Genomic DNA, 18218 nt, shown 5'->3' with positions numbered 1-18218 from the left:
CACCAATAATATGAATGTCTGTAGGCTACATACTGACCTCACAGACACCTGAGCAAACCCACTGGCATGAGTGGCAGGTGAATCACTGGCTTAGAGAGGCCAGCTGGGCCCACCCCTCTCACCAGAGGCCCCGCCTCTCCCATCCCTTTCTCCTGTCAGAGCCCAGAGCCTCCTCCCTCCCCACAGTCACCAGCCCCCATCCGCAGCCCCCGAGCACCGGGCAAGTGGGCAGCGCGCAGCCCCCCGAGTGCTACACAGGCAGGTGGGTGGTGTGCACCCCCCTCCCCAGCACCTAATTTAATGGTGTCAAACAAATGGTATTACAACAAAAAAACTTCAAAAACAGACTCCAATAAGAGACTGCTGAATTGGAATTAATTTGCAAAATGGACACCATTAAATTAGGCTTGAATAAAGACGGGGAGTGGATGGGTCATTACACAAAGGAAAACTATTTCCCCATGCTTATTCCCCCCCCGCCCGTCCCCCTCCCCTGTTCCTCACAACTTCTTGTCAAATGCTGCAAATGGACCATTTTGATTACCACTACAAAAAGTTTGTTTCTCTCCTGCTGGTAATAGCTCACCTTAACTGATCAGTCTCCTTAGAGTGTGTATGGAAACACCCATTGTTTCATGTTCTTTGTGTATATATATATCTTCCTACTGTATTTTCCACTGCATGCATCCAATGAAGTGGGCTGTAGCCCATGAAAGCTTATGCTCAAATAAATTTGTTAGTCTCTAAGGTGCCACAATGACTTCTGTTCTTTTGCGGATACAGACTAACACGGCTGCTACTCTGAAATAAGTCTTGAATAAGGATCAATGCATACAAGTGCTGCACTGGCTTCTCCCACGCTGTTCTACCAATGCACATTAATCTGGACCTCCAGATATTCCATTCCCTTCACCCTCCACGCACATCCTGCTCTGTTGATGCAGTGTATACCATATCTGCATTTCACATATCTGAGTCCCCCAACCATGCGGCTAATGCTCAGTCCTCAAAATGCTAAGGCTTGACATCCTCTTTTGTGGGAGAAATTTGCACTTACAACATTTGCAATCACATTTTTGCACTCTTGAACGAACTGTGGGAGCAAGCCAGAGGACTTTGCACCTGCAAATGGGTAGTTAGGCTTGTGACTAGTTAGGGAGTAAGCGCTCACCAAAGGGAAGCCACTCTAGAAATCTGGCCCTAAAGATTCTTTCATATCTGTGGATCTGGGTTAGGAGTCTAGTTCCACAGAAAATAGCCAGAGAGGTTCCGAGGATATCCAAAACCCCTAACAGTATGAGATAAAATCAAACAGACCAACTACAAAAGTGATTTATAAAATCAACACATAGCTGTATGAAACGGGTTCTCATTTGGCAGCTCAGAACCGCAACATTGCGTTTTGGTTATATCACAAGTGAAAATGAGTTTGGTGGGTTACATCGTCCTCTTTTAAACACAAAATCTGTCCTGATCAGCACTCTACAGACATGAGTTGCAGTGCCTCAACATTGCTCCTGGCTGAGCGGCATCTACAGCACAGGGAGGCAGGAGAGGAGGTGCTGGACTGAAATAGGAGGGGGTGTCTGATCAGGATGACAGTCTCCCAGCATTTACTCTCATATTGGTGTCATAAACAGATAGCTAAGGGTAAATGTCTCTTTCACCTGGAGCACCTGACCAGAGGACCAATCAGGAAACCGGATTTTTTCAACTTTGGGTGGAGGGAATTGTGTGTCTGAGGTCTTTGTTTTCTGGCTGCCTGCTTTCTCTGAGCTTTGGAGAAGTAGATCTACTTTCTAGTCTTCTGTTTCTAAGTGTAAGGACAAAGAGATCAGATAGTAAGTTATATGGTTTCTTTTCTTTGGTATTTGCATGAATATAAGTGCTGGAGTGCTTTGATTTGTATTCTTTTTGAATAAGGCTGTTTATTCAATATTCTTTTAAGAAATTGCCCTGTATTGTGTCATCTTAATACAGAGAGACTATTTGTATTTTTTTCTTTCTTTTTTTATATAAAGCTTTCTTTTAAGACCTGTTGGAGTTTTTCTTTACTTCAGGGAAATTGAGTCTGTACTCACCAGGGAATTGGTGGGAGGAAGAAATCAGGGGAGATCGGTGTGTGTTGAATTGGCTAGCCTGATTTTGCATTCCCTCTGGGGGAATAGGAAAGTCCTTTTTGTTCCAGGACCGGGAACGGAGAGGGGGAGTCACTCTGTTTGGATTCACAGAGCTTGTGTCTGTGTATCTCTCCAGGAGCACCTGGAGGGGGGGGGAGGGAAAAAGGATTATTTCCCTTTGTTGTGAGACTCAAGGGATTTGGGTCTTGGGGTCCCCAGGGAAGGTTTTTCAGTGGGACCAGAGTGCCCCAAAACACTCTAATTTTTTGGGTGGTGGCAGCAGGTACCAGGTCCAAGCTGGTGACTAAGCTTGGAGGTTTTCATGCTAACCCCCATATTTTGGACGCTAAGGTCCAGATCTGGGAATAAAGTTATGACATGAGTGGCAGCGGGTGGGAGATAGACAGAATCCAGAAGCCAGTAGGAATATTATATTTTTCTTTTCTCTGCTAAGGGCTTTTTAGCAGAGAGAAACAGTTTGGTTTTAAAAGGGAACCAGAGAGAATTTTTTTTTTCTGCTCTCTCTGGCAGTTTGTGGCTTGCATGTTAAGCAAGAAGTCGTTAAGGGCTATCACGAGTCTTTTGTCACACAATAGCACTCCCATTGAGAGTCATACTAGCACTATATAACTGCAAATAAAGTGGTTTTTCAGGTTTACTTAACATTGAAGATTAGCTAAAGGCACTGTTGCTAGGCAGACTTCAGGAGGCAACAGAGAGCCTGCAGTTCAGAAGAGAAACACCGGAGGGCACCCCAACACAAGAAAACAGGAACCATGTCTACCAAGACAAAAATGGAGGCTGAAGCACAAATCAGAGAAGCTGAACACAGGCGACAGCTGGAAATAAAACAAAAAGACATGGAGATGAAAGAAAGAGAAGAACAAATCAAAGAGGCGGCACACAAAAGAAAACTAGAAGAAGAAGAGGTGGCCTACCGAAGGAAACAAGCAGAAGAAGAGTTGGCCCACCGCCGAGACATGGAAAAACACCAAAAAGAAATGGAAGAGAAGGAAAAACAGAGAAAACATGAACTGGACTTGGCAAAAGCTGGGCTGCATGTGCCAGCCAACCCTAACAACCCGGCGCCAATTATCGCTCCACAGCACAGAAAATTTCCCACCTACAAGGCAGGTGATGACACCGAGGCCTTCTTGGAAAATTTTGAAAGAGCCTGTCTTGGGTACAGCATCCCCGAAGACCAGTACATGGTAAAATTAAGGCCACAACTCAGTGGACCTTTAGCAGAGATGGCAGCTGAAATGCCTAAGCAGCAAATGAATGACTATAAACTTTTTCAAACCAAGGCCAGATACAGAATGGGGATAACCCCAAATCATGCCCGTCGGCGCTTCAGAACCCAAAAGTGGAAACCAGAGGTGTCATTTCCCAAACACGCCTACTACATTGCAAAAAACTATGAGGCCTGGATAACAGGAAACAACATTCAAACCTTGGAAGAACTGAACCTCCTCATACAAATGGAGCAGTTCTTGGATGGTGTTCCTGAAGACATCACACAGTACATACAAGATGGAAAACCCAAAGATATCGCTGAGGCGGGGGAGATTGGAGCCAAATGGATGGAACTGGCAGAAAGCAAGAAAGCTACTGTCAAGGGGAACGATTACCACAGGGGGCACACAGACCATAAACCCTACAACCGGGGACAGCCAAAGACCCCACATACCACCCAAGTAAAGCCACAGACCCCATACCCTTCCACCTCACCAGTCTCCAGTAACTCACCTCGGCCCAGTGACCCATCAGATGGAAGATGCTTTAAGTGTAATGAACTGGGACATATCAAGGCCAACTGTCCCAAGAACACCATGCGAGTGCAATTCATTACACCACCATCACCCCAAAGATCCCCAGGCCCGGATGCCTCTCAAATACCTTTGGAGCGAAGGGAAAATTTGAGAGTGGGCGGAAAGAAGGTTACTGCGTGGAGAGACACGGGGGCACAAGTGTCAGCTATCCACCAATCCTTCGTTGACCCCAAATTCATCAACCCAAAGGCCAAAGTTACAATTTACCCCTTCATGTCACAAGCTGTAGACTTGCCTACAGCTGAACTGCCTGTCCAGTACAAAGGCTGGTCAGGAATGTGGACTTTTGCAGTCTATGACAACTATCCTATCCCCATGCTACTGGGGGAAGACTTGGCCAACCAGGTGAGGCGGGCCAAGAGAGTGGGAATGGTTACACGTAGCCAAACCAGGCAAGCTTCCAGATCCATTCCTGTTCCTGAGCCGTCCACAGAGGCCCCGTCTGTGTTACCTGAGACCCAGACAGAGGTAGTGGACCCGGATTCCATGCCTACCACTGAAACAGCCACAGCATCTCCAGTCCCAGGCCCGGAACTGGAACAGCAACCAGCACCAGCGAGTGCAACCACATCTTCAAACTCAACGCCAGAGGGCGCCAGCGAGCCAAAACTGGCAGAAGCAACAGACGGCCATACCCAAAAGGCTCAGCCAGAGCCTGAAATAACCTCAGGTGCACCAGCGGAGAGCGGTTCACCAGCAACGGAAACAACCCCATCACCTACATCGCTTCCAGAGGGACCAAGCCCAAGTCCACAGTCTGAGGAAGAACTGGTGACCCCAGCCTCAAGGGAACAGTTCCACACTGAGCAGGAAGCAGAAGACAGCCTTCAGAAAGCGTGGGCGGCGGCACGGAGCACCCCACCGCCTCTCAGCTCTTCTAATCGATCCCGATTTGTTATAGACCAAGGACTTTTATACAAGGAAATTCTTTCTGGTGGACACCGGAAAGAATGGCAGCCGCAAAAACAGTTGGTGGTTCCAACTAAGTACCGGGGGAAGCTCTTAAGCTTAGCCCATGATCATCCCAGTGGCCATGCTGGGGTGAACAGAACCAAGGACCGGTTGGGGAAGTCCTTCCACTGGGAGGGGATGGGCAAGGATGTTGCCAAGTATGTCCGGTCTTGTGAGGTATGCCAAAGAGTGGGTAAGCCTCAAGACCAGATCAAGGCCCCTCTCCAGCCACTCCCCATAATTGAGGTCCCATTTCAGCGAGTAGCTGTGGATATTCTGGGCCCTTTTCCAAAAAAGACGCCCAGAGGAAAGCAGTACGTACTGACTTTAGTGGACTTTGCTACCCGATGGCCAGAAGCAGTAGCTCTAGGCAACACCAGGGCTAACACTGTGTGCCTGGCCCTAACAGACATCTTTGCCAGGGTAGGTTGGCCCTCTGACATCCTTACAGATTCAGGGTCTAATTTCCTGGCAGGGACCATGGAAAAACTGTGGGAAACTCATGGGGTGAATCACTTGGTTGCCACCCCGTACCACCATCAAACCAATGGCCTGGTGGAAAGGTTCAATGAAACTTTGGGGGCCATGATACGAAAATTCATCAACGAATTCTCCAATAATTGGGACCTAGTGTTGCAGCAGTTGCTGTTTGCCTACAGGGCTGTACCACATCCCAGTTTAGGGTTTTCACCATTTGAACTTGTGTATGGTCACGAGGTTAAGGGGCCATTACAGTTGGTGAAGCAGCAATGGGAGGGGTTTACGCCTTCTCCAGGAACTAACATTCTGGACTTTGTAAGCAACCTACAAAACACCCTCCAACACTCTTTAGCCCTTGCTAAAGAGAACCTAAAGGATGCTCAAGAAGAGCAAAAGGCCTGGTAAGACAGACATGCCAAAGAACGTTCTTTCAAGGTAGGAGACCAGGTTATGGTCTTGAAGGCGCAACAGGCCCATAAGATGGAAGCATCATGGGAAGGGCCATTCACGGTCCAAAAGCGCCTGGGAGCTGTAAACTACCTCATAGCATTTCCCAATTCCCCACTAAAGCCTAAAGTGTACCATGTTAATTCTCTCAAGCCTTTCTATTCCAGAGACTTACAGGTTTGTCAGTTTACAGTCCAGGGAGATGATGCTGAGTGGCCTGACGGTGTCTACTACGACGGAAAAAAAGACGGTGGCGTGGAAGAGGTGAACCTCTCAACCACCCTGGAACGTCTGCAGCGGCAACAAATCAAGGAGCTGTGCACTAGCTTCGCCCCATTGTTCTCAGCCACCCCAGGACGGACTGAACGGGCATACCACTCCATTGATACAGGTAATGCTCACCCAATCAGAACCCCACCCTACCGGGTGTCTCCTCATGCCCAAGCTGCTATAGAACGGGAGATCCAGAACATGCTACAGATGGGTATAATCCGCTCATCTACCAGTGCATGGGCATCTCCAGTGGTTCTGGTACCCAAACCAGATGGGGAAATACGCTTTTGCGTGGACTACCGTAAGCTAAATGCTGTAACTCGTCCGGACAACTATCCAATGCCACGCACCGATGAGCTATTGGAGAAGTTGGGACGTGCCCAGTTCATCTCTACAATAGACTTAACCAAGGGGTACTGGCAAGTACCGCTAGATGAACCTGCCAAGGAGAGGTCAGCATTCGTCACCCATGCGGGGGTGTATGAATTCAATGTCCTTCCTTTCGGCCTTCGAAATGCACCCGCCACCTTCCAGAGGCTGGTAGATGGTCTACTAGCTGGACTGGGAGAATTTGCAGTTGCCTACCTCGACAATGTGGCCATTTTTTCAGACTCCTGGCCTGAACACCTACTACACCTGAAAAAGGTCTTTGAGCGCATCAGGCAGGCAGGACTAACTGTTAAGGCCAAAAAGTGTCAAATAGGCCAAAACAGAGTGACTTACCTGGGGCACCAGGTGGGTCGAGGAACCATAAACCCCCTACAGGCCAAAGTGGATGCTATCCAAAAGTGGCCTGTCCCAAGGTCAAAGAAACAGGTCCAATCCTTCTTAGGCTTGGCCGAATACTACAGGCGATTTGTACCACACTACAGCCAAATCGCTGCCCCATTAACCGACCTGACCAAAAAGACCCAGCCAAATGCCGTTAAGTGGACTGATGAGTGTCAAAAGGCCTTTACCCAGCTTAAGGCGATGCTCATGTCTGACCCTGTGCTCAGGGCCCCGGACTTTGACAAGCCATTCCTAGTAACCACAGATGCATCTGAGCGTGGTATAGGAGCAGTGCTCATGCAAAAAGCAACAGATCACAACTTCCATCCTGTCGTGTTTCTCAGCAAGAAACTGTCTGAGAGGGAAAGTCACTGGTCAGTCAGTGAAAAGGAATGCTATGCCATTGTGTACGCCCTGGAAAAGCTACGCCCATATGTTTGGGGACGGCGGTTCAAACTACAAACTGACCATGCTGCACTAAAGTGGCTTCATACTGCCAAGGGGAACAACAAGAAACTTCTTCGTTGGAGTTTAGCTCTCCAAAATTTTGATTTTAAAATTCAACACATCACAGGAGCTTCTAACAAAGTTGCTGATGCACTCTCCCGTGAGAGTTTCCCAAAATCCAGTAGTTAAAAAGTGTTCTTAAAATGTAAAAGTCTGTTAGTTATATACTTAGGGGTATATGTAAAGGTGCATGTGTTGTATTAATCTGTTTATTTTCAAGTTCTAGAAGGAAATCGCCGCCAGTGAGCTTCCCCACTGTCTGCAATTTGGGGGGCGTGTCATAAACAGATAGCTAAGGGTTAATGTCTCTTTCACCTGGAGCACCTGACCAGAGGACCAATCAGGAAACCGGATTTTTTCAACTTTGGGTGGAGGGAATTGTGTGTCTGAGGTCTTTGTTTTCTGGCTGCCTGCTTTCTCTGAGCTTTGGAGAAGTAGTTCTACTTTCTAGTCTTCTGTTTCTAAGTGTAAGGACAAAGAGATCAGATAGTAAGTTATATGGTTTCTTTTCTTTGGTATTTGCATGAATATAAGTGCTGGAGTGCTTTGATTTGTATTCTTTTTGAATAAGGCTGTTTATTCAATATTCTTTTAAGAAATTGCCCTGTATTGTGTCATCTTAATACAGAGAGACTATTTGTATTTTTTTCTTTCTTTTAAGACCTGTTGGAGTTTTTCTTTACTTCAGGGAAATTGAGTCTGTACTCACCAGGGAATTGGTGGGAGGAAGAAATCAGGGGAGATCGGTGTGTGTTGAATTGGCTAGCCTGATTTTGCATTCCCTCTGGGAGAATAGGAAAGTCCTTTTTGTTCCAGGACCGGGAACGGAGAGGGGGAGTCACTCTGTTTGGATTCACAGAGCTTGTGTCTATGTATCTCTCCAGGAGCACCTGGAGGGGGGGGGAGGGAAAAAGGATTATTTCCCTTTGTTGTGAGACTCAAGGGATTTGGGTCTTGGGGTCCCCAGGGAAGGTTTTTCAGTGGGACCAGAGTGCCCCAAAACACTCTAATTTTTTGGGTGGTGGCAGCAGGTACCAGGTCCAAGCTGGTGACTAGGCTTGGAGGTTTTCATGCTAATCCCCATATTTTGGACGCTAAGGTCCAGATCTGGGAATAAAGTTATGACAATTGGAAATCCCCAAAAGAGATTGTTCATTTGAACAATCAAATGAAGTCAGTACAGGAAGTAAATGCCTTTGAATATTCCTCCAAGTTACAAATTAATTTAATTTGTTAATGCATGATTCTAGTCTAGTCGCTTTTTTTAAAAGTCAAAATGTAAAGACAGCATCAACTGTTGCTATAAGTGCACCTTCAAGGAGCTCCCACATTCTTATAAATAAATAAAACTTTATACCACATTTTAATTCTTAAATAATGGCCCACAAACAATACCGCACAGAGACTCTGACTTGCATCTACTGTGCCTCAGTTTGCCAAATCCTGAAAATAAAATCACAGATCTAGTCTCTCCCTCACATTCTGTGCCACCACAAAGGAAGCCTTTTACTTCCTCACATAGTGACGCTTCTACTAAAGATTTAAAAGCACCTGATAAATATTAATGAAGCTACACAGCAGCCTCTCTTATGCAGGTAACTATTCTTGTCTCCATTTTACAGAGACAGGTTATTGGGCCCACAGTCACACAGAAGTCGGGGGGAAGTGAACATCAACACTTAGAACTCACCACACTGAGACTTTGCTCCCTCCATGTCTGACTGCTAACGACAACGCTACTTGCATAGCACAAGCCACTGGGTTTTAGCTTGCGTTCTCAGTCTAGGCTCCAGATGTCCTAATGCTTGCCCTTCTTAATGGAGCTGCACACGTCTATACAGGAGTATCTGCTACTCACAGGCAGCTATTCACTTAAAAGTCCAGAGGCGCGTTATCATGTAGACTAAATTGAATGCCATACTGAGCCAAGTGGCCTCCTTTGACCTTAAGGTTGAGGTTACAGGCCACAGGAGAAAGGTATTTTTTCCACCTTCACCCTTTCTTTCTATTTTACTATAAAATTGAAAATAGGCAAACTGCAGACTTGTGGGAGCCCTGAGCATAGGAAGTATGCAGCAGGAACAGATGGTGCTACAGTGGCTGTTAGTCTTTCACCTTTGGAAATCCAAGTCCAACCCTTGGTAATATCACAAGTAAAAATGAGTATGATGGGTCACCCCAAAATCATCACCAAATCTGGCCCAGATCAGCACTCCGTGGACATGACTTGCAGTGCTTCAGGCTATGGCTACACTTGCAGAGTTTTTGCGCTGTCACTTTCAATGGTGATAGTGAACTGGTGAAAGAAAAGCACTGGTTTATGTACTCACTTACTTCCACCGGCATCAGAGAGTGTTCACATGCACACTGAGGGCAGCTAGCCCCCAGTGCAGCTCTCGACATTTTGACGATAGGTCTTGCGAGGTAGGGGTGATCACGGGGCATCCGGGGTCCCTGCACAGCCTCCTCTCCCCAACACTGATCAGCTCCAGTAGCTCAGCATTGCTCCAAGCAGAGGATCCTTTGCTCTGTGGAGCAGCCATTGTCACCTGGCCAGATGATAAGTGAGCACTTGCCAAGAAAACAGGAAGGGGAGTTTCAAAGTTCCCGGGGTTTTGCCGGGGGAGGGGCGGATGTCTGTTTACCTGGTGTCAGAGCAGCAGAGCTGCTGGCCAGAGGGTCACCTAGGCACAGTGGGATATCCTGCGGAGGCTAAAAGCTCGGTAAACAGGAAGAACGTGTCTTCACTTGCACATCACCACAAAAGTATCACCGGTAAGAGCTGTACGCCTCTCTTGGAGGTGGTTTTCTCTTTGCGGTGAAACTTCTGAGTTTCGCCACAAAAAGTCATTGGCAAGTGTAGCTGCTCCTACGGTGTTTGCACAAAAATGGGACTTCTTCTGCTTTAAATGGCAAGTGTAGACAAGCCCCTCAGTATCGCTCAAGACTGAGCAGCATCAACAGCACTGGGAGGCAGCGGGGGGCCGGGGGGAGGTCCAGGACTGAAACAGCAGGGTGTTACAGTGCACTGATAATGCTGAATGTGGCACACACATGGCCCCTGCTTCCAAGCAGGCTCAATTTTGGTCTAAGTTCTATACTTCTGCTGCACTTAAACTTGGAAGGGTTTATGGAGTCTGAGATCCACTGCTCCAGGTATTGCCAGCCTCTGTCATTTGTGATTGCAGCAGTTACCAACAGAAAAAGGGCTGGGGCAATATGATGCATATTTTTGTGTCCTGCTCATAGAGGCAATCTCTGAGCTGCCTAGGCCCAGAAGCTGCTTTTTTCTGCAAACTATTATTTTTCACTTGGTAGGTGACAACTGTGCTCAGTGTTACACACGGCATAAAAGTAGCTTACGGCCTAAGGCCAGGTCTACACTATAAACTCACATCAGTTTAAGTATGTTGCTCAGAAGTGTGGAAAATCCATCCCCCGACCAACGCAGTTACACTGACCTAACCCCCAGCATAGACAGTGCTGTGTCGGCATGAGGGCTTCTCCCGTCAACAGAGCTACCACCTCGCATGGAGGCGGATTAATTAGGCCGACAAGAGAAGCTCTCCTGTTGGGACAGTAGCGTCTTCATGGAAGCTCTACATCGGCGCAGCTGCACTGGGGCACTCTTGTAAGTGTAGACGCGCCCTATGAGAGACACCCAGAGAAGATGGGATGCACTGAGAGACCTAGGGGAGGCAGAGGTTAATAAGAGAAGTTGGGGTGGTGCTGCAGTGGGGAGGGCATGCAACATATAATGTTTGTGTGCTTCCCAGAAGTAGTGGTGGAGGAAAGTCACATAGGATCCCTTCAAGCTCCTAACCACCCCGTTCACATCCAGGCCATATCCACTCCCTGGTGTCAGCACAGAGCAGAGTCCACAGGCCACTCCCTGCTGTTCTGCTGTGTAAACAGCAAAAGAGAGAGTCCCCCAGCCACTCTCAACAGCACCAAGGTGCCAGCACTGGAAGGGAAGGGATTTCCAGGAGAGGCTGGGGCGGGGGTGAGAGGGTTTTCCGGCCTTTCGCAGCCTCTCTTCCACTGGGCATCAATCAACAATGCTGCTACTGCCACTCCAGCATCTGCTTTGCTGGAGAAGGGAGGACTCTAGAGGCTTCTCCTAGCCGGAAGGCTGCTGCCAGAGGGGCGCTTGGGATGTGTCAGAGCTGACTGGCCAGCCTGGGGTGAACACAGAACCCTGGAGACGCCTCACTAGAAAAAACTCATCTAACCCTGAACCACTGTTGGTGACTCAGCAGCAGCCTGAGCAGACGCAGCTGAATGAAGGAGCAGGCAATAGACAGAAGGCTGTGTCTTCCAATGCCAAAGGAGCCCAAGGGAGAAGTACAAGGGGAGCCCATCCATTGTTCAGGACACAAAATGAGGGTGGACAGTGAAGACAAAAGGGCCTTTCCAGCCCCCGTTAGCTGTCTTTCCCTTTGGTTTGGCAGCTTCTCATGTTCTTCTTACCACAGCCACATGTTCTGTTTCTCTTAAAATGAAAGAAGGAGAAGCGGCAGTGTGAGAAGGCTGGAGGCAGGGAGGAGAAGGGAGGGAAATGGATCTGCACATGGAAGCTCCACAATGCGCCCTCAGCCCCAGCCATGTGAAGCTGGGGTGTTCAATTACAAAGGTATGGGAATCGCTATCTCAGGAAGCACTTGGGACAGCACATGCTAGCAGGAAGCTCAACACAGTGGGAGGCTTCTTAACATGCTGGTCGGGGCCAGTCATTTCACTTTGCACATCTGAACCTCAGCGCCAGCTGATGTGCACTCTGCATTCATGAATCTGTCCTGCTAGAAGGTAGTTTTCAAACTTCATCCCAAGTGTAGGGGGGGCTACAAATTCTTTTAGATTTTATCCCTCTTTAGCAACAACTAAGTGTTAGAAAAGACAAGGGAGACAAGGTGGGTGAGGTAATAGTTTTTACTGGACCAATTTCTGTTGATGAGAAAGATGAGCTTTTGAGTTACACAAGCTCTTCTTCAGGTCTGGCAAATTTACTCAGGCCTGGTCTACGCTACAGAGTTAGTCGACGTAAGACAATTTACATTGACCTAATTCTGTAAGCGTCTACACTACAATGTAGCTCCCACTGATGTAAGTCGCCCGCTTCACTGAAATAATAGCTTCACTTCCGCAAGAGGCATAGTGCCAAGTCAGTGCAGTTAGGCTGACGCAGAGTTAATGTATACACTGCATTGCTTACATCAACTGCTGCTGCCTTTCAGTAGCCGTCCCACAATGCCCCACACTGGCAGTTGAATTGGTGCAAGCGCTCCTGGTGGAGACATGCACCGCCAACACAAGGAGCGTAGTGTGGACATTCAGAAGAAATGTAATTACTGCAGTGGCTGTAATTCAATATAAAACTTACATTGACTTAATTTTTTAGTGTAGACTTGGCCTAAGTCAATGCAACATCAGTGCAGACACTGCATTGCTTACATCAGCTGTTGCTGCCTTTCAGAAACCATCCCACAATGCCTCACACTGGCAGTTAAACCAGTGCAAGTGCTCCAGGTGAGGATGTGCACCACTGACACAAGGATTGATTGCTGCGGTGGCTGTACCTCGATGTAACTTGGGTGTAGCGTAGCTTTGTTCTCAGCATCGCAGCTAAATACAAGATGGAACAGATTGTTTAGCATAAGTAATTAACACACATTTCAAAGGACCATTCAAGGTGAAGTTGTTCATTAACACCCCTTCAGTCATAGGAAGGAAAAAAAGGGGGGGAGGCGAAAGCAACTGGGCGAGGGGGGAGGGTTGTCAGTGGGTTACAGATTGTTGTAATAATCCAGACTGAAAAGGTGGGGGAGGGATAGCTCAGTGGTTTGAGCGTTGGCCTGCTAAACCCAGGGCTGTGGGTTCAACCCTTAAGGGGGCCATTTAGGGATCTGGGGCAAAATCAGTACTTGGTCCTGCTAGTGAAGGCAGGGGACTGGGCGTGATGACCTTCAAGGTCCCTTCCAGCTCTATGAGATAGGTATATCTCTATATTATTATAAATCTTTCCTGAACCCCCTCTTCTAGCCTTCAGATAACCCCCCAACCTCACCATCAGAAGCAAGCTGCCCACGGACCAGGACACAACAGCTCAAAGTAGCAGCAGATCCTGCCAGAATAACATGCAAAACCTGCTGACATATCTCTACTGCTACAATGATCAGCACTCCCCACAACATGCCTTTCAGGATCTATTGGTCCTACAGATGCCTATCACAACATGTGGTGTACCTCATTCAGTGCACTAAATGCCCCAATAACAACTATGTGGGTGAAACCAGACAATCACTACGCTCTCAGATGAACTCACATAGGAAAATGATGAAAGACAAAAACACCACATCACCTGTGGATGAACACTTTTCACAAAGTAATCACTCTATACTGACCTCAGCTTCAGAGGAACCCTGCACAACACCTTCAGAAAGGCAACCCTGGGAGCTTAAATTCATAACATCACTAGGCACTAAAAATCACGGACTGACAGAGACATTTATTACAACAATCTACAAACTCCCTCCTCTTCCTTTCTTCCCTATGACTGGAGGGGTGTTAATGGACCACTTCACCTCGAATGGTCACCTGAAATATGTGTTAACTAGTGTCAGATAGCCCTGATAGTCTATATTCGCAAAAAGAACAGTATTGAACCTTAGAGACTAACAAATTTATTTGAGCATAACTACTTAAGCTAAACAATCTGTTCCATCTTGTATTTAGATGTTACACTCTAAGGACTTGTCTTCATGCAGCCCTGCAGCAGTAGCACTTTAGTGAAGATGATCAGACGCTGATCCTGCTTTGAGCTAGGGTGACCAGATGGGATGAAGAAAATATCGGGGCACATGGGAGCGGGGGGAGCAGAGTCCTGCTGGCGGAGCAAAAAACAAACAAAACCAGGAATGCGAAATATTGGGACAAATTGCATCTCGACCAATGTCGGAACAAATGCCTAAATATCAGGACAGTCCCGATTTTATCAGGACGTCTGGTCACCCTACTTTGAGCACAGAGTTGGACTAGATGACCTTCTGAGACCTCTTCCAACCCTAATCTTCTATGATTCTGTTATTCTGTGATGGGAGAGCTTTTCCCACTGGCAGAGTTCAGATGCCTTCCTGAGAGGTGGCAGCTATGGCAACAGGAGAAGCTCTCCTGCTGACAAAGTGCTGTCTATGTAGGGGGTTAGCTTGGTATAAATGCATCACTCAGAACTGTGGATTTTTCATGCCCCGAGTACCATAGTTATACGGATGTGAGTTTAAAGTGTAGACCTGACTTGAGTATCTTTCCCAGACCTGAAGAAGAGCTCTGTGTAAGCGCAAAAGCTTGTCACCCTCATGAAGAGCAATTGGCCCAATAAAAGATATTCCCTCACCCACCTTGTCTCTCTAATACCCAGGGATCAGCACAGCTACAGCAGCACTGCATCCAAAAAATTAAAGGGGCATTTATGTCCTATTTACAAAGGACTAATCAATATGTATTTTAAAGCCACAAACACAAGTGTCCACAAACATGCAGTCAGCCTGATTTTCCTCTCATACCAATTTTCCTCTGATGTAACTTCTATGGAGTTATTCTGCATTTACATAGATGAGGTCAAAGTGAGGCACTGAACTACAATTCAAGTGACCTGGGTAATTCCAGGAATTCCCAGCTAAGCTACATATTTTCTGTGAGAAGCCAGGCAAGTCATTTAATATATAAAGTGCCTCAGTTCCCAGTGGTAAAATGGTGATAATATATGTGTGTTGTAAGCATACAATCCATCAACCACTGTGAGGTACTGAGATACTACGCTGAGGAGGGCCATACAAGTACCTAGACAGATACATAGATTAAATGCTTTCGTAAAGTCCCTTTTCCATTTAAGCAATTCCTGTAGTTGTCACAGGAATGGTATGGGAGAGCGAATGAGAGGGGAGATGGTCAACATAACTGCCAATTAGAGAGACAATGTGGGGGAGGTACTATATTGTAATGGACCAACTTCTGTTGGTGAAAGAAACAAGCTTTCAAGCTCACACAGAGCTCTTCTTCAGAACCTGAAGCTTGTCGCGTTCACCAATAGCCGTTGGTCCAATAAAAAGATATATGACCTCGCCCATGTTGTGTCTCTGATATCCTGGGAGCGACATGGCTAAAACAACACTGCAAAAAATAATTGCCAATGGAAGGAGAGGTGTTCTGGAGACAATCCCTCAGTTAGAATGTAATTGCCATCACGAAAAGATTTGGGAACGTCTGCTGTTGAGGGAAAGTTTTTATTCATTTTATACCTGGGCTCATCAACTTTCTTTCTCACCTCACCACAAAATGAAGTCTCAGCTGATAAAGAAAAGCGACTTAGCATTTTGCCAGCATGATATGTGTAAACACTAAACAGAAAAATTTTCATAACCTCGAGCAGCTATTCCAAACAGACAAGCTTTTTAGTCACACAGACTAATTGTTGCAAAAGTGCATTTTTTCAAAAGTTAAAAATAAACATTACAATTGGAAGAAAAGAGAACAAACTGTTAACAGCCACATGAATGTCATATGATGATGATGCAGCCTGGAATTCAGGCTCCCTCCCTCCAAACACAGATTTAGGAGAGGTACTGGCCAATACCTGCCTTTAATTTGGTCCTATAAATGACTTGCCATCTTAGACGAATATGCAGTTCTGTCCCATCCATCTCAATCCTGATTGGCAGCACCCACTGCTATTCCTGCCCTGGAACATTTCAATAATTCCATCAGTGTCCTCCCACCCCCCGCTGCCAAGGCTGTCCCATTCTGCGGTGAACAAACACTTACTTGGGACTATGAAACGCCACTAACGTCATTTCCGTCATTGAGCTAAACTGCAATTTGAACTCAGGATCCTGCAGTAGTAAATACAGACATACTAACTCTTCTATAGCATTTTTCATCAGTAGATCCCAAAGCACTTTACAAAGGAAGTCACCATCATTATCCCATTTTACAGTGGGTGAAACTAAGGCACAGAAAGGAGAAATGACTTGCCTAAAGTCACCCACCTTGCTAGAGACACAGCTGGGAATAGAAACCCAGGCCTCCTGTGTCCCAGTCTTGTGCTCTACCCATTAGGACAGTAGTTTTCAAGCTTTTTTTCATTTTTGGGCCCCTAAAAAATTTCAAATGGAGACGTGGACACCTTTGGAAATCTTAGACATAGTCTGTGGACCTCCAGAGGTCTCTGCACTACAAGTTGAAAACCACTGTTCCATGGTTACGATAACCTTTTGTGGACCCCTTAGACGGTCTGCAGACCCCCAAGCAGGGGTGCTGGAACTAGGGTGCTGCCATACCCCGGGACTGAAGTGGTATCCATCATATACAGAGTTTACAGTTTTGTTCAATGGCATTCAGCCCCAGCCCCGAAAACTGTTCCAACGCTACTGCCCCCGGGGGTCTGCAGACCACAAGCTGAAAAGTGCTGCACTAAGAGACATACACTGTCTCTGGGAAGAGCCTCCCTACACCTCTCGTTTTACAGTCCAGGAGACATTCTCCTCACGTACAATTAACTGAACCCTATAACCTCACAAGCAAAACTCAAGAAAACTGAATTCTCTCTCATTTTACTAAGAAGACCCTCAAGATTGTTCAGTTTTTGTGCCTGTGAAGTAGGATTACACTGTACGTGTCTAGAGACTCCTTGGGATTAGTGTAAAAAGTCTCTGCTACTTTCAGTTTCTATACATGCTTGTGATTTAATTTACGCACTGGTGTGAAAAGTGATTAGTAAACTAATATTTTGAAACTAGTGCCAAGTACTGATTCTTTCAAAATTCGTCAGAATTAATGTCTCCAGCCCTGCCAAAACCAAAAGGGGGAAACCAGCTATTGGCAAGATATTGACTCTTTCTAAATTTGTGTGTCTTAGGTGCATCATCTAAAGCAGTAAGTACTTTCCTTTCTCTGGCAATACAGTCGCGTGTTCCCCCGCCTCACCAAGACTTATGGCTATCCTCATGTATTGTGAAATCTTCCCAAATGTTTCCACATAGTTTCAAACCACAAATTGCGGGGGGAGGGGGAAAGAAGAGGATAACTACAGTTCAGATGGAGGTTACGATTGCTGCTCAATTTCAGAACTGCAGGGTGAATCAGCAGGGAGCGAGGTTTCAGTCAATACCACAGCCCCATGGCCAGTAACCTTCATACAGATCAGCTGAAAATGGTTTCCCTTGATGCTCTCCTGACACATCCATGAACTTGAGCTCAAGGATTGTCTTACTTTTCTTTCTCTGACACAAGAACTCTGTATCATAAGACTCTTGCTGAGTACTTCCTCAAAGCACATGCTTCTCAACACTGGTTGCTAGCTTCTTCCATTTACACTATATACAACAGAACCTGCTGACAAATGAACTGGTCTACAATGAAGATTCGGTGTGCAGGTAAGTTGAATAAAAGTCCCAGGGCTTGTCTAAAAGGAGACACACAGGAAAGCTGAGGAATTAACTTATGGCATAAAGTCAATGCACATAAATTAAAATACATTCACCGCCTGCCCCCAGTATGAATGCAGTGGTGCCTGCAGCTGTATGCACGTTACACATGGTGCGTACCACTGGCAGGGGCAGAACTGGACCCACAGCAGTGCCAAGGAGCAGAAGCACTGGCTGCCTCATGGCCTGCTCAATTTGGCCTGGCAACTCCTCCATTATGATGGGGAAGGGGGAAAGGGGACAACAGTAAGTGACTGGCGTTGCAATTCAAAGCATGAGGGTTGCAGCCGTGGTGCCAAACCTGAGTGGGCAGTGGGGTGGCCAGTGCTGCTCCCACTTACTGCTACTGTGGGGCCATC

General features: G+C 46.7%; 1 protein-coding gene across 8 annotated transcripts in view; it reads right to left on the bottom strand.

Annotated features, from left to right (window-relative positions):
* HIVEP3 (HIVEP zinc finger 3) overlaps nt 1–18218 on the bottom strand; it is a 461199-nt gene that overhangs the window by 132468 nt on the left and 310513 nt on the right. The window lies entirely within an intron of this gene.

This window comes from Gopherus evgoodei, chromosome 20 (genome assembly GCF_007399415.2).
Source record: "Gopherus evgoodei ecotype Sinaloan lineage chromosome 20, rGopEvg1_v1.p, whole genome shotgun sequence".
NCBI lineage: Eukaryota > Metazoa > Chordata > Testudines > Testudinidae > Gopherus > Gopherus evgoodei.
This window is presented reverse-complemented; position numbering and strand designations above follow the sequence as displayed.